This window comes from Siniperca chuatsi, linkage group LG14 (assembly GCF_020085105.1).
Source record: "Siniperca chuatsi isolate FFG_IHB_CAS linkage group LG14, ASM2008510v1, whole genome shotgun sequence".
Lineage (NCBI taxonomy): Eukaryota > Metazoa > Chordata > Actinopteri > Centrarchiformes > Sinipercidae > Siniperca > Siniperca chuatsi.
The window spans coordinates 1,015,133-1,027,936 of NC_058055.1; positions in this window are offsets into that span (position 1 = coordinate 1,015,133).

The following is a 12,804-nucleotide window of genomic DNA, read 5'->3' on the forward strand; positions in this document are numbered from 1 at the left end:
TGATGTGCCAGAGAGAGGACTACCTCTCTATGATAGTCATTGATGTCCTTTCTACACATGTCCTTGAGGCACATCAGGTCACAAATTAATTCATACCTTTCGTCAGAAATTAAGCTGACCGGGTCCATGTCTTGGTCATTTCGTACTGTTACATTAGAGCTAGCAGAGTAGCAGGAAAACACCAAGGAATAGGACCCATTGTTTGTAAGCAGAAAGCTTCATCAGGCCAGAATGGGCTGTAATGTATGGCACAAAACCAAGCTGGCAAAAGGACAAACTGACAAAGAACAAAGGAATCACACAGACTAAATACACAAGAGGCTGATTAACTGATGAAACACAGGTGACACAGAAAACAGGCTGGAAAATAAACAAAGTACATGAGTAGAGGTGAGTATTACAAAATAAAACAGGAAATGACTAAACTAAACCCAAAACCATAACAGAGATGGGGATGGCCCTGCATTGCATCTCCTCCCACAACCACCCCTCTTGGTCCAAGCAACTGTTATGGGTTGAGTACATACACAACACACTCTCCAGCTCTGCTACTGGCCTATCCCCTTTCCAGTATGCGTCCCATTGTTCCCAATCTTTCCTGAGCAAGATCAAGAGGCCAGAATCCCCACTGTCCAAACGACATACATTTGCCGCTGTCGCCGCATCTGGATAAGGGCTGGGGTCACACTCCTTCACACATCTGACCACTACCGGAAGAGCGCCAAACAGCATTGCATTCCTGCTTCTTGCAACTTCCCAGGACAGAGCATCTGGCTGTCTATGCAGGATCTACCCCTCAGAGTGGAATCCAGGAAGTTGTCTTCCCGGTTCGTGTGCTAGTTGATCCCCAATATGGGCACGGATGTTGTTAAATTGGTGTAAGCATTTTTGGGAGTGGCTTTGACATGGTACAACTATATAGTGTCGATCATATACTAAACAGTGACTGTGGGATGACGGCTGCTACATTTGACAGAGTTTTTGCATTAATTCTGGATGATGGCTGCTACATTTGACAGAGATTTTGCATTGATTCTGGATAACGGCTGCATCGCAATAGAGTGACTAATTTGCCGTGCTTCTTTTCCATTTTGCACTGATTCTGTCAACATCATGGCCATGGAGAAAACAGGTAATCATCCAGGGGTCTTGACTCCAAAATCGTACACATCTTGCTGATGCTGATTTGCTTATGGCTCCTAGAAAGAATAAGTCTTCCCTTAAAAACCTGACTGATTGTCTGGATCAAAAGGCATGGGCTCTACAGTATGAATGGGATGTGGAAGACTTTAGGGTACCTGGATATTGTTTGACCAAGGAGCAGTCTATCTTTACACAAGAGGAAGCTGATGAAATGTTTCTTCAAGGAACTACACCACACATTTTTTTTTTGCCAGAAACTGGGATGATTTCAGAAACAAAATTTGTAAAGAGCTAAGTACCTCAAAAGGTGTGTAAACAGCACAATGGGATGGATCTGTGTCTGGAGAGACCTATTGTGTAGAAACAGAACTTGAGGTCTACGACCCTGAATCCTACATTTTTTTCAGACTATGCATGGATAACTCTTATTCAAAAGGCTCAGAGGAGCACCCCTGACAAGGATAAACTCTACCCCATTACATCTAATGAATGGGAGGCATGGTTTACCACTGGTTTAGTAGTCCAGTGGAGTGATTGGTACACAGTACATCATGTGGAAAACACACAGAAATTTGTGGACAAAGTGAAACATCTCCAGTTGGACCCAGATGACGTTATGGTTTCTTATGATGTAGTGTCCTTGTTCACTTGCATCCCAACCTCAGAAGCAGTGTCAGCGGTGATGAGAAGACTGCAGGAGGACTCCACCTTGCAGCAAAGGACCAAGCTTACACCTGAACACATATGTAAACTATTAGACATCTGTCTCAACACAACCTACTTCCAATTCCGGGGACACTTCTACAGACAGATTCACGGTTGTGCTATGGGCTCTCCGGTCTCTCCCATTGTGGCCAACCTGTACATGGAACAGTTTGAGAAGAAGGCATTATCCTCGTTCCCGGGCACACCACCAAGTCATTGGTACCGTTACGTGGATGACACCTTTGTGAAAATCAAGAAACAAGACTTGGAAGCGTTCTCAGAGCATATTAATACGGTGGACCCCAACATCAAGTTCACGCGTGAGGATGCAAAAGAGAACCGCTTGGCCTTTCTTGATTGTTCTACTCTCAGAGGAGAGGACGGAAAGCTCCAGATAGAAGTGTACAGGAAACCAACACATACGGATCAATACCTGCTCTTTGACTCACACCATCCACTACAGCACAAGCTGGGTGTAGTCCGGACATTACAGCACAGAGCCAAAGAAGTGCCCACAGGCTCAGAGGGTAAGAAGAAAGAGGAAAGGCATGTCCAGAATGCACTCTCAGCCTGTGGTTATCCTACTTGGGCTATCAACAAAGTTAAAAGAGCCAAAAACAGGACAAAAGTGTAACTGAACCAAGAAGGAACGGTGTCTCCATTCCTTATGTGTCTGGACTGTCTGAAAAACTACAAAGGATCTTTAGACAGCACGATGTTCCTGTCTTCTTTAAACCAGGCAACACTTTAAGACAGAAACTCGTTCACCCTAAGGACAGGTTACCCACACAGAAACAGAGCAATGTTGTCTACTCCATTCAGTGCAGTGAGGAAAACTGCAAAGAACGGTACATAGGCGAAACCAAACAGCCACTTCACAGAAGACTTTATCAGCACAGACGACACGCTAACTCAGGATTACAGAGCGCCGTGCATTTGCATTTAAAAGCTACAAACCACACATTTGAAGACAGCGAGGTGAAGATTCTTAGTAGAGAGAAGAGTTGGTTTGAGCGGGCGTCAAGGAAGCCATTTTTGTGAAGAAAGAGACCCCTCTTTGAACAGAAATGGTGGTCTGAGATTTAATCTGCCCAAAGTCTATCAGAGTGTATTATCACCTTGGTCACGCCTATCACATGCTAATCAGGCACTTAGCAGTGATGAAGTAGATGCAGCCAGAGAACAATAGGCCTGATTACTGATTACTGGGCCATCTTGAAACTATTAGGTCAGTTTCAGGTGAAACTAGCTATTAACAGATACTCAGGCAGATTCCTTCCTGAGGGCAGGGCTTATGTAACTCAGAGTAGTTTAAATTTCCAGTTCCCGTCCAATTTTTTCACAATTGAGAATGACTTCCGGATGGGAGCCGAAACGTCTTGATTCTGAAAACAGTGTCCAGATGACTACGACTGAAACCTTTTCTACCACATATTGATACATTATTCAGATGGTATAAGACCTACAAGCGCTATGAAGGTCTCAAAAGAAAACTTTTTGACACTTTGATAAATGAGCAGACTCCAGAGGCTGAAAAGGAGAATAAACCGGAGCGGGCAGACCCCACTTTGCCCAGACCAGGATGATGTGATGACCTCAAATATTTCAAACCTCTCCTGTTTATAGGGCCGTTCTACATATTTGTGCAGAAGGATATGCAAAATAGAAAAATGTAAATGTTGAATATTTCGATTGTTCTAAATTTTAGCATACATTTTCTACAGGTGTGAGGCCTTTTGCATGGTGTGATGTATCTCTGACTTACGACATGCCTAATTATTTTCCAAAATCCCACGATGATGGCAGTGATAACGCCTGGGTGGATGACATTGGTAAAGGGTTGGGGAAAAGAAATTTGACATTTCTTTCTCCTGAAGAAAGATCAAGAAACAATATCTGCAAAGAGACAGTTTAATGTCGATTGTTTGGACACTCTGGACTTGTTGTATGGGTGTCACACAGGGAAACAGGGAACACAAGGGAATAGGACCCAAACACAGACTTAGAGGCAGAGCAGATGCAGTTCAGTCATTTATTACAAGGGAAAGGCTTACACGGATAGTCAGGTAGGCAGAGGTCCAAATTGGGAAAGCAGTCCAAGACAGGCAAACAAATCAGAAAAGGAGCAGGCAAGGTACAAAATCCAAAATCCCTGCAAGATCAAAAAGGAACAGAAGAAAAGTCCAAGCTGAACATATGGGAATCCACGTGTACTACAAATACCAATGCAAATGAAGAAACTGACACTGAACAAAGGAAAAACTCGGACTAAATACACTTAGGTAGGGGAGACAATGAGACACAGTTGCAATTAATTAGGCAAACAATCAAAAACTGGAGGGAAAAGAAAACAAAGACAGGAAGTAAAAGAACAAGACACACGAGGAGAGGAGAACACTTCAAAATAAAACAGGAAACAGGACAAAACCCCAAACTATGACAGGACTACTTTGATCATGATACTCCATCTAATCCAACTGTTCACAATATTATAGTGGTTATTTACACAAAATTCTTCAGCAAAGATCTAAAAAAACATGTGTATATTATAATTACAATGTACTGTACAGACAGTCTCACTCATGCACTGACATACTTCCCTTGCATTATATTTGATATAATCTGGAAGAAAAGAAGCAAGAGGTTTTTAATTTAAATTACGCAGATGCACAAGCATATGTTCTGGATTGTCTTGGGATTGTATTGCCTTCTACGTATTCTACGTATGACATTCGAGACGTTGCTGCAAATGCTGAACAGAATTGTTTGAGAAACCCGTTTTTCATTGCAACATTAAAACAGGTAATTGCAGTGGATAATAGGCTGAATACTGTAATTAAGGATTCTCTTAACATTTGGAGAGGAAAAAATACTAAAGAATAATGGGAAACATATCTTGTCTGCAAAACTATGTCAAAAATAAATATGTCATGTATAAGATGAGAACTTTGCTGTGTGATGCTGTTAATAATGCAATATCCAACACTGATAGATTACTATGTTATTCTAGATTTGAAAAGCAGACTGAATATGTTAGACAAGTGACAGAAGATTGGCATGCTATGGTACAAATGACTGCAGATATATACACAGATGTGAAATCTACTATAGTCAGTGTTGTTAATTGTTTTCCTTTGAATGATAATGAATGCCACATGGGTCATGTGTTTTGTTTTTGTACTTTTAGTATTGATCTGTATGTGTTGATGTTAAACAGAAAGCAGCATGTGGATGTTGATAATGTTATGCAAAGCATAGTAGAATTTTTGCTCAGTAAAAATATAAATGCCTGTATTGATTTTTTGAAAAGTGTGTACCTGTAAACATCATTGTCTGGCAAGACTGTTGATGATGCCTTGGAAATAAAACTCAGAAATGCAGACAGCGAGGTCATTTTATGGCAACAGCAATGGATGAGGTTATGAAAAAGATATACTATGTGCCAGAAAATGCAGGGGGATATGGGGGGTAAACAAAAATTAAAAAATGTTCTATATGAATACAGGTATTCACTGGGCAGGCTCTGGTATAGAAAACTGGCTCTTAAAACAAGATGCTCATACTCTTCACAGAACGGCTGCTGTACATTTTAAGGGAAATAAAGTGTTAGTGAATACAATAGATTGGCAGTTCCAGTTAGATCTAGTGGTCATGTCAGCTTATTCTTCAGAAAACGATGGGGTACGTTATTTATTAACATGTATAGATGTGTTTTCAAAATACGCATGGGCTTGGTGCTTGAAAAATTAATGTGGTAGATGTGTCTCAGCAGCCTTTAAAGATGTTTTAGATGAAGGTAGAATACCCCATAAAATACAAACAGACAAAGGAAAGGAATTCTTAAACCAAGAGTTTGAAACATTTATCAAAACATTTTTAATAAGACTCGTAGTATTAAAATGAAACCATCTGAGGTAACAAAAGACAACGAGTATGTTGTTTTTAATAACCTATATAAAACAAAAGACAAAAGGAGTAATTCATTTTAAATACAAAGTCGGTGATACAGTGAGAATTTCAAAATTAAGAGAATCTTTTAAAAAAGGTTACGAGCAAAATTATACTGATGAACATTCTGATTAGTTTTTTCAGTTTCAAGTTAATGATAAACGGTGTTGATATTAAGATCAAATTCATGAGCTACAAACGAATTTTGTTTGTAGATGACTTTTGAGTCAATATTCTATCAGCAAGCCTGTTTGTAAAGAAGGTCACAGTATCTCCTGCTGTTAAACTAGCTCAGGCTTGCTAAGGTTCTAATGCACAGTAATATGAAATACCCTATCGACAGAGTATGTCTCAAACATTTTTGCATTGCTACTCGTACTCGGGTTTGTAATCTAGAAAACATATTCTTGGGACAGATACCTAAATTTATTGCCGCAGGATTTGTAGGTCATAAAGTGTTTACAGGTAGTTATGTACATAATCCATTTACATTTAATCATTATGATATAGTTTTGGTAATGTCAGATTAGAGTCTTGTTTTAGAAATCCTCTTCAGCAAACATTAAATGCGATTATTTATGCTACATTTCATTCTATAATTGAGATATTGTCAAGACCTCAAGTTCTCATTGACTTTTTCTAATTTTAAATAACTGTAATATGAATACAATAGAATTGTCAGAAATTCTTGATAAACTGGTGAAACAAAGCATATTTTTTAGGGGTATTTGTCTGTGATCATCTTCCTAAATCACTTATTAAAAAGAGACCTGTCATGCTAGTGATAAATACAGATCCCTTTTAATTGAGAGGCCAGCATTGGGTCGCTAGTTTCATTAATAAGCAGGGTACGGGATTATTCTTTGACAGTTTTGGGAACCCACCTACATATTCACATTTTCCAGAATAATTTTCTGGCTTCCTTAATAGATATTGTGACTCTATGTGACATTCTGTAAAACCGATACGAGATGTGTGTCCTGCTGTTATCTTATCTGGGTTATCTTATCTGATGATCTTATGATTAAATATAGTAATCATTTGTCCAAAAATTATTTTCTGGTTTGTAAATTTGTGAAAAAAATACGTCCCTCGGTTGCATGTATTAAATATTTTTTTAGATGTGTCCAATGTGTCCAATCGGGGGATTCATTTAAACGTGTGTAACATTACATGTATTGTATCATAGTGTATACCACCTCTTATCAAAAAAACATATGTTGAATAAAATGTAAACATATACATCGTTCTTGTGCCGAAGACGTCGCGTCCCAGTGGCTCCAAGGACAACAGACCAGTGGCACTGACCTCCCACATAATGAAGACCCTGGAGAGACTGGTGTGGGAAAAGCTACGGCCCATGGTCAGACCCCTCCCGGACACCCTTCAGTTCGCCTATCAGCCCTGGCTGGGAGTTGAGGATGCCATCATTTTCCTGCTGAACCACATCCACACCCACCTGGACAAGCCGGCAAGCACGGTGAGGATCATGTTCTTTGACTTCTCCAGTGCTTTCAGCACCATCTGGCCAGCCCTGCTGGGTGAGAAGCTGGCAGCAATGCAGGTGGATGCCCCCCTCGTGTCCTGGATTGTTGACTACCTGACTGGCAGACCCATCACAGCCCTGTAGCATGTGCGCCTGCAGCACTGTGTGTCGGACAGCGTGGTCAGCAACACTGGGTCCCCTCAGCGGACTGTCCTCTCTCCCTTCCTCTGCACCATCTACACCACGTACTTCAGCTACCACACATAGTCCTGCCACCTCCAGAAGTTTTCTGATGACTCTGCTGTGGTGGAATGTATCAGCGGTGGTGATGAGACTGAGTACAGGGCTGTGGTGGGGAACTTTGTCTCATGGTGTGAGCAGAACCATCTGCAGCTCAATGCGACAAAGTCTAAGGAACTGGTTGTAGATCTACGAAGGGCCAAGGCACCAGTGACCCCGGTTTCCATTCAGGAGGTCAGTGTGGACATTGTAGAGGATTACAAATACCTGGGAGTACACATGGACAATAAACTGGACTGGGCTAAGAACACTCTTTACAGGAAGGGCCAGAGCCACCTCTATTTTCTGAGGAGGCTGAGGTCCTTCAACATCTGCCGGACAATGCTGAAGATGTTTTATGAGTCTGTGGTGGCCAGTGCTATCCTGTATGCTGTTGCATGCTGGGGCAGCAGGTTGAGGGTAGTGGATGCTAACAGACCCAACAAACTGATCTGTAAGGCCAGTGACATTGTGGGGGTGGAGCTGGACTCCCTGGCGGTGGTGTCAGAGAGGAGGATGCTGGCCAAACTACATGCCATCTTGGACAGTGTCTCCCACCCACTCCATGACGTGCTGGTCAAACAAAGGAGTACCTTCAGCGGAAGACTCATCCCCCCAAAAAGCACCACAGAGCGCCACAGGAACATTCCTGCCTGTGGCCATCAAACTCTTTAACTTCTCCCTCTAAGTGTTAGTCCAAATGACCCTCATCATCAAGTCATTAAACTGGACATTGATTATTAACATCTCTGCAATACTTGACATAATTGTGCAATATTCTGTGTTAATACTGCTGTGCAATATACTCTTTTCAGTTTAAAATTCCCCATTTATTGATATTTATTCATACCTCTATTACTGCTGTGCAATATCCACCGTCTCATTTTAATCTTAATAAGCTACACTTAACTTGACAGTTCATGCACTATTACTTTATACCGTATTATTATCATCAACCAGTAAACCCACTTTGTACTTCACACTTATTTTAATTTTATACTTATACCCACTTGGTACTTAATTTATTTTCTGACCTGTATTATAGTGTATTATATTTTTTGCTTAGTACTTCTATGCCTGTGTGCACTGATGTGATTGTTAGCTACTGTAACAAAGTTTCCCCTTGGGGATCAATAAAGTATTTCTGATTCTGATTCTGATACATGTACAACACGTTTTGTTATTGCCTTGTTGATCTAAATAAACAACTCTGCAATGATAACTGTCTGTTTCTTTGTCTTTATTTAAAAACAATCAATATACATTTACCAATGTATTCAGTCAGTTACATGTGTTTTAGGAGATAGCAAAGGACTTGTTTCAATTTCTGGTAGCTGTTTCCTTCATTCCTTGGATTCCTTCAGATGTCTTTCTCTTAAACTATTCAATTTTTCTCTTGACTTGATGATTTGGTACAAGTGATGAAGGGACGTTCAGCATAGCCAATGAATGCAGGTATTCTTCCCAGCCTGTAGGCCGTTGACTGTCGGGCACATTGTGAGCCGCAGTCACATTTCTTATCAAATCATACACATGCAACCCTTTCATAATATTTTCATTAAATACAAAAATTCTCCTTTTTTAGACAATGAAGTAATGCTTTGAGGTGGACATTTTGTCCAAAATATGTCGTGCCTTGTTCTTGCTGTTTTTTGGAATGTTTTTTAAATTTCCTCAATTACAGTCTTTTTTTTCTTGACCATCCATGTTAGCCTGTTCTGAACCATGAACATCCGCATCGATTGGAATAGAAAAAGTTAACTTATTCTGATCCCGTTCCCCCTATTTTACCATAGTGAGAAATCTGTGCAAGGCGATGGAATATGTTTTAGCCTTTTCATGAATATCTTCAGTCTTCTGCTCCAAAATGCCTTTTTAAAATATTAAGTTGTTGTTGAGGTACTAGATAAATTTTTTTAGCATACTCCATGGTCTTCTGTTTTTGTCTTGTAGCAATAAGACTCGATATAAGGGCACAGCACTACTTAGAAGAGACAAAAGAAATCCTCCAGACTGGTTAATCAACTTCTTCTTTTTCTTTGACACACAAACCTTTTTATTAGCAATTAGTCTAATCCCAGACTTTTTCTTTTTTAATTGTTGATGCTGTGATTTTTTTAAAGGTACCTTTCCTTTTCTCCATTAATTTCATCAGTTAGGTCCCCTAAAAAGGGACCTATCTCTGGGACCCAGTTTCCATCCTTTGCCACAAAACAACACTATCTGTGTCAGAATAGATGCATCTCTCCCCTAGCTTATCCATCAAATCATAAAGCAAAAGTCTTGCATGAGCTGTCGTAAAGGCTCTGACAAATATGTTTATGTTTTTAGTGTATCTCCACTGAACAAGAGCAACATCATCAGATACAAATATAAACTGTCTGACATCATACTGATCGCTAAACATGTAACGGGCAAATTGCTCAGGGTCTGTCACTAATTTTCATGTAGCCTGATTTTTACGCATTAAAAAACGACCCCACAAAGAGTTGAGCAACAGTTTGTTGATACTTCGCACAGCTTTGTTGACAGCTATTTTTTCTGGATTTAGCTGAATCCCCTCTCTATCATAATAGTCCTGTATGTATTTTTCAAAACAAGGGTAACCTGAAGCCTCCTCTTTTTGCTGTAGGAATGTTTTCACATACTCTTTAAACAGACCATCACTCTTCTCTGCAAAATGCCATACCTCATCAATCTTGGTGACAACATAATCTTTCTCAACAGCTTTTTACAATTCAAAACTGACCCAAGTCCCTGTGAGGGCTCTCTCAGGATCATAGTGGTCACAGTCACTGGTCTGGTTTTGAATCTCTGCTGTTCAACACAAAGGAAACATAAGCTTACTGTTACAGCGGTATGGAAGTGTAAGGTGATACAATCCCCTGGGAGGTAGCACAGTACATTTTATCAGCCCAAAGTAATTTTCAATTGACTCAAAGTTGTGGAAGATTACTTTAGAATGTCCAGTTGGGTAACTTTTACATACCTGCACAGTTGGATACAACAATGTGAAGTCTGTGAAGTTTTTGGACACCTTATGGTTTTCAAATCCTGTTGCTTATGACACTCTTCAGACAGACATACATTGCAAACATATTTGCATATATTATTAATAATAATATTTATTATTATTAATTATAATATTTATTATATTTTGTAGAAAGCCTGGCTTTTGTAACCCTGGTAGCTGGATTCACACGCATAGTCACTTCCAAAAACTCCTGTTTTGTTTTGTATAATAGTAATGATCCTCGTACAGAGAAAGCCATAGTGTTTTTTGCCTGGGGTTGCTCTCATGTCTGATACAGATCCATTTTTTTAGTACCATGATTGTGATGAAAAACAAGAATCTTAACACGCATATGCTGTTAAAATTTTTACACATCTGCTAGTGAGTGGATTGAATGAAATCCTGCACCTGTATGGATTTTTTGCGCCTGTTCTTGAATTTCATTATCAGACATGTGGGGGTTCATATACCAAGCTACAGAGAAGGGGGGAAAAAAGAAGAGAATCACAAGTTATTGTCTCTGTCATGGAGACATGCTTGTTTCTTTTGAATTATCTGATCATAAGGCAGGGTCCCTAATTTGTGTCTCACACCTCTGCGTTTATTTAAGGCTGTTTCCATCATCTGTTTCCATTCTGGTATTATTTTGCATTACATTGTCTATTTTGTTCAGAAATGTTTCAGCATTGTGGTTATCACCTGCATTTAATACCATACACACGTCGCTGGACATTGATGGACCTCTCAAAACTATATGTAAAACGTTGTCTGGCACAGCCAGTTTTGATGAAAAATTAACAATTTCTGTTAATTTCCGTTTTAGTTTATCCAAAGCTGTTTTCATATCATTTATTTTGATAGTAGAAAAGGTTTTAGTCGTAGTCATCTGAACACTGTTTTCAGAATCAAGACGTTTCGGCTCCCATCCGGAAATCATTCTCAATTGTGAAAATGGTCTGAGAACTCAGAAATTTAAGTTACCCTGTGTTACTTAAGCCCTGCCCTCAGGGAGGAGTCTTCCTGAGCGTCTGCTGTTTACCCTGCCTAGTTTCACCTGAAACTGACCTTCTTTTGTTTCCATGATGGCCCAGTAATCAGGCCTATTGTTTTCTGGCTGCACCGCCCTCATCACTGTTGTACCTGATTAGCATATGATTTGATATCATATGCTAATATTAATATGTAATCACCTGTTTTTGACCACTTCAAGAAAGAAAAAAAAACTTGGTAGGTATTTTCTCTGTGTCAATTTCATAACACAGAGAAAATAATCTAAGCTTAGGAGGAAAGAAGGTCCCTGTGCAAGTTCAACGAATATGGCTGTCTTCAGTAATAAAACATTGATGGGATTTCTTCTGAAGACAAACTCACTGACTGTAACAAATGTGTTTGTTTCTTTGCCTGTCATTCCAAACTGGAGAAGAAATGACTGAAGAATATCATCTTGTGTCAGTCAGCTGTAAGAAAAACAGCCTATAATGGTTTATGGTTTTTGGTTGTGTGCTTTCATGATGCACTGTATATGGAGATTTGGAAGCAATATGGAGTTATTAAGAGACATACACATAGAGGGACTTCACAGTAAAGAATACTTGTATGTTTCTTGGCTCTAATGAAGAAGCTGTTTTTCATTCTCCTTTCACTTGCAACATAACCACGGTCCTTGCAGCCTAAATTCCATTATGTTTCTCTTTTAAAAAGGACCTAAATCAATAAAAATTCCAATTAATTTCCTTCTATTTCCTACAAGTTGTCGGGGTTCAGGTAGTGCAGGTTTAGTTATTAGCAAAATATCAAAGATATAGATCCAAAATGGCGGGCCCGCCTATGACACTCAAACAAAAGGGGAAGAGCCAAAACTGAAGACACAATCTATTTGTCCTCAAGATGGCGTGGAGCGTAGCTAGTTATGCTACCACGGTATCTGGGTCATTTGAGATGTGTGTGTAGGTGTGTATATGTACATGTAAAGGTGTGTGGGTTAATGGAGAGGAAAGAGAAAGAAAAGCACACAGAGTAAGGTAAAAGAAATCTCAAATATCGTGGTAAGACACAATAGCTATCCCTTTATCACACAGAAACCCAGCAGTGAACTTACATTCAACAGCCGTGTTACTGGACTTTGGTCTGATAAAGCAGTTATTTGCTTCCACAGTGGCTAAAACTAACAAAAATAACTGTCCAACAACGGACCATGACACAAAAATGGAACATGCTAAGCACGAAAAAC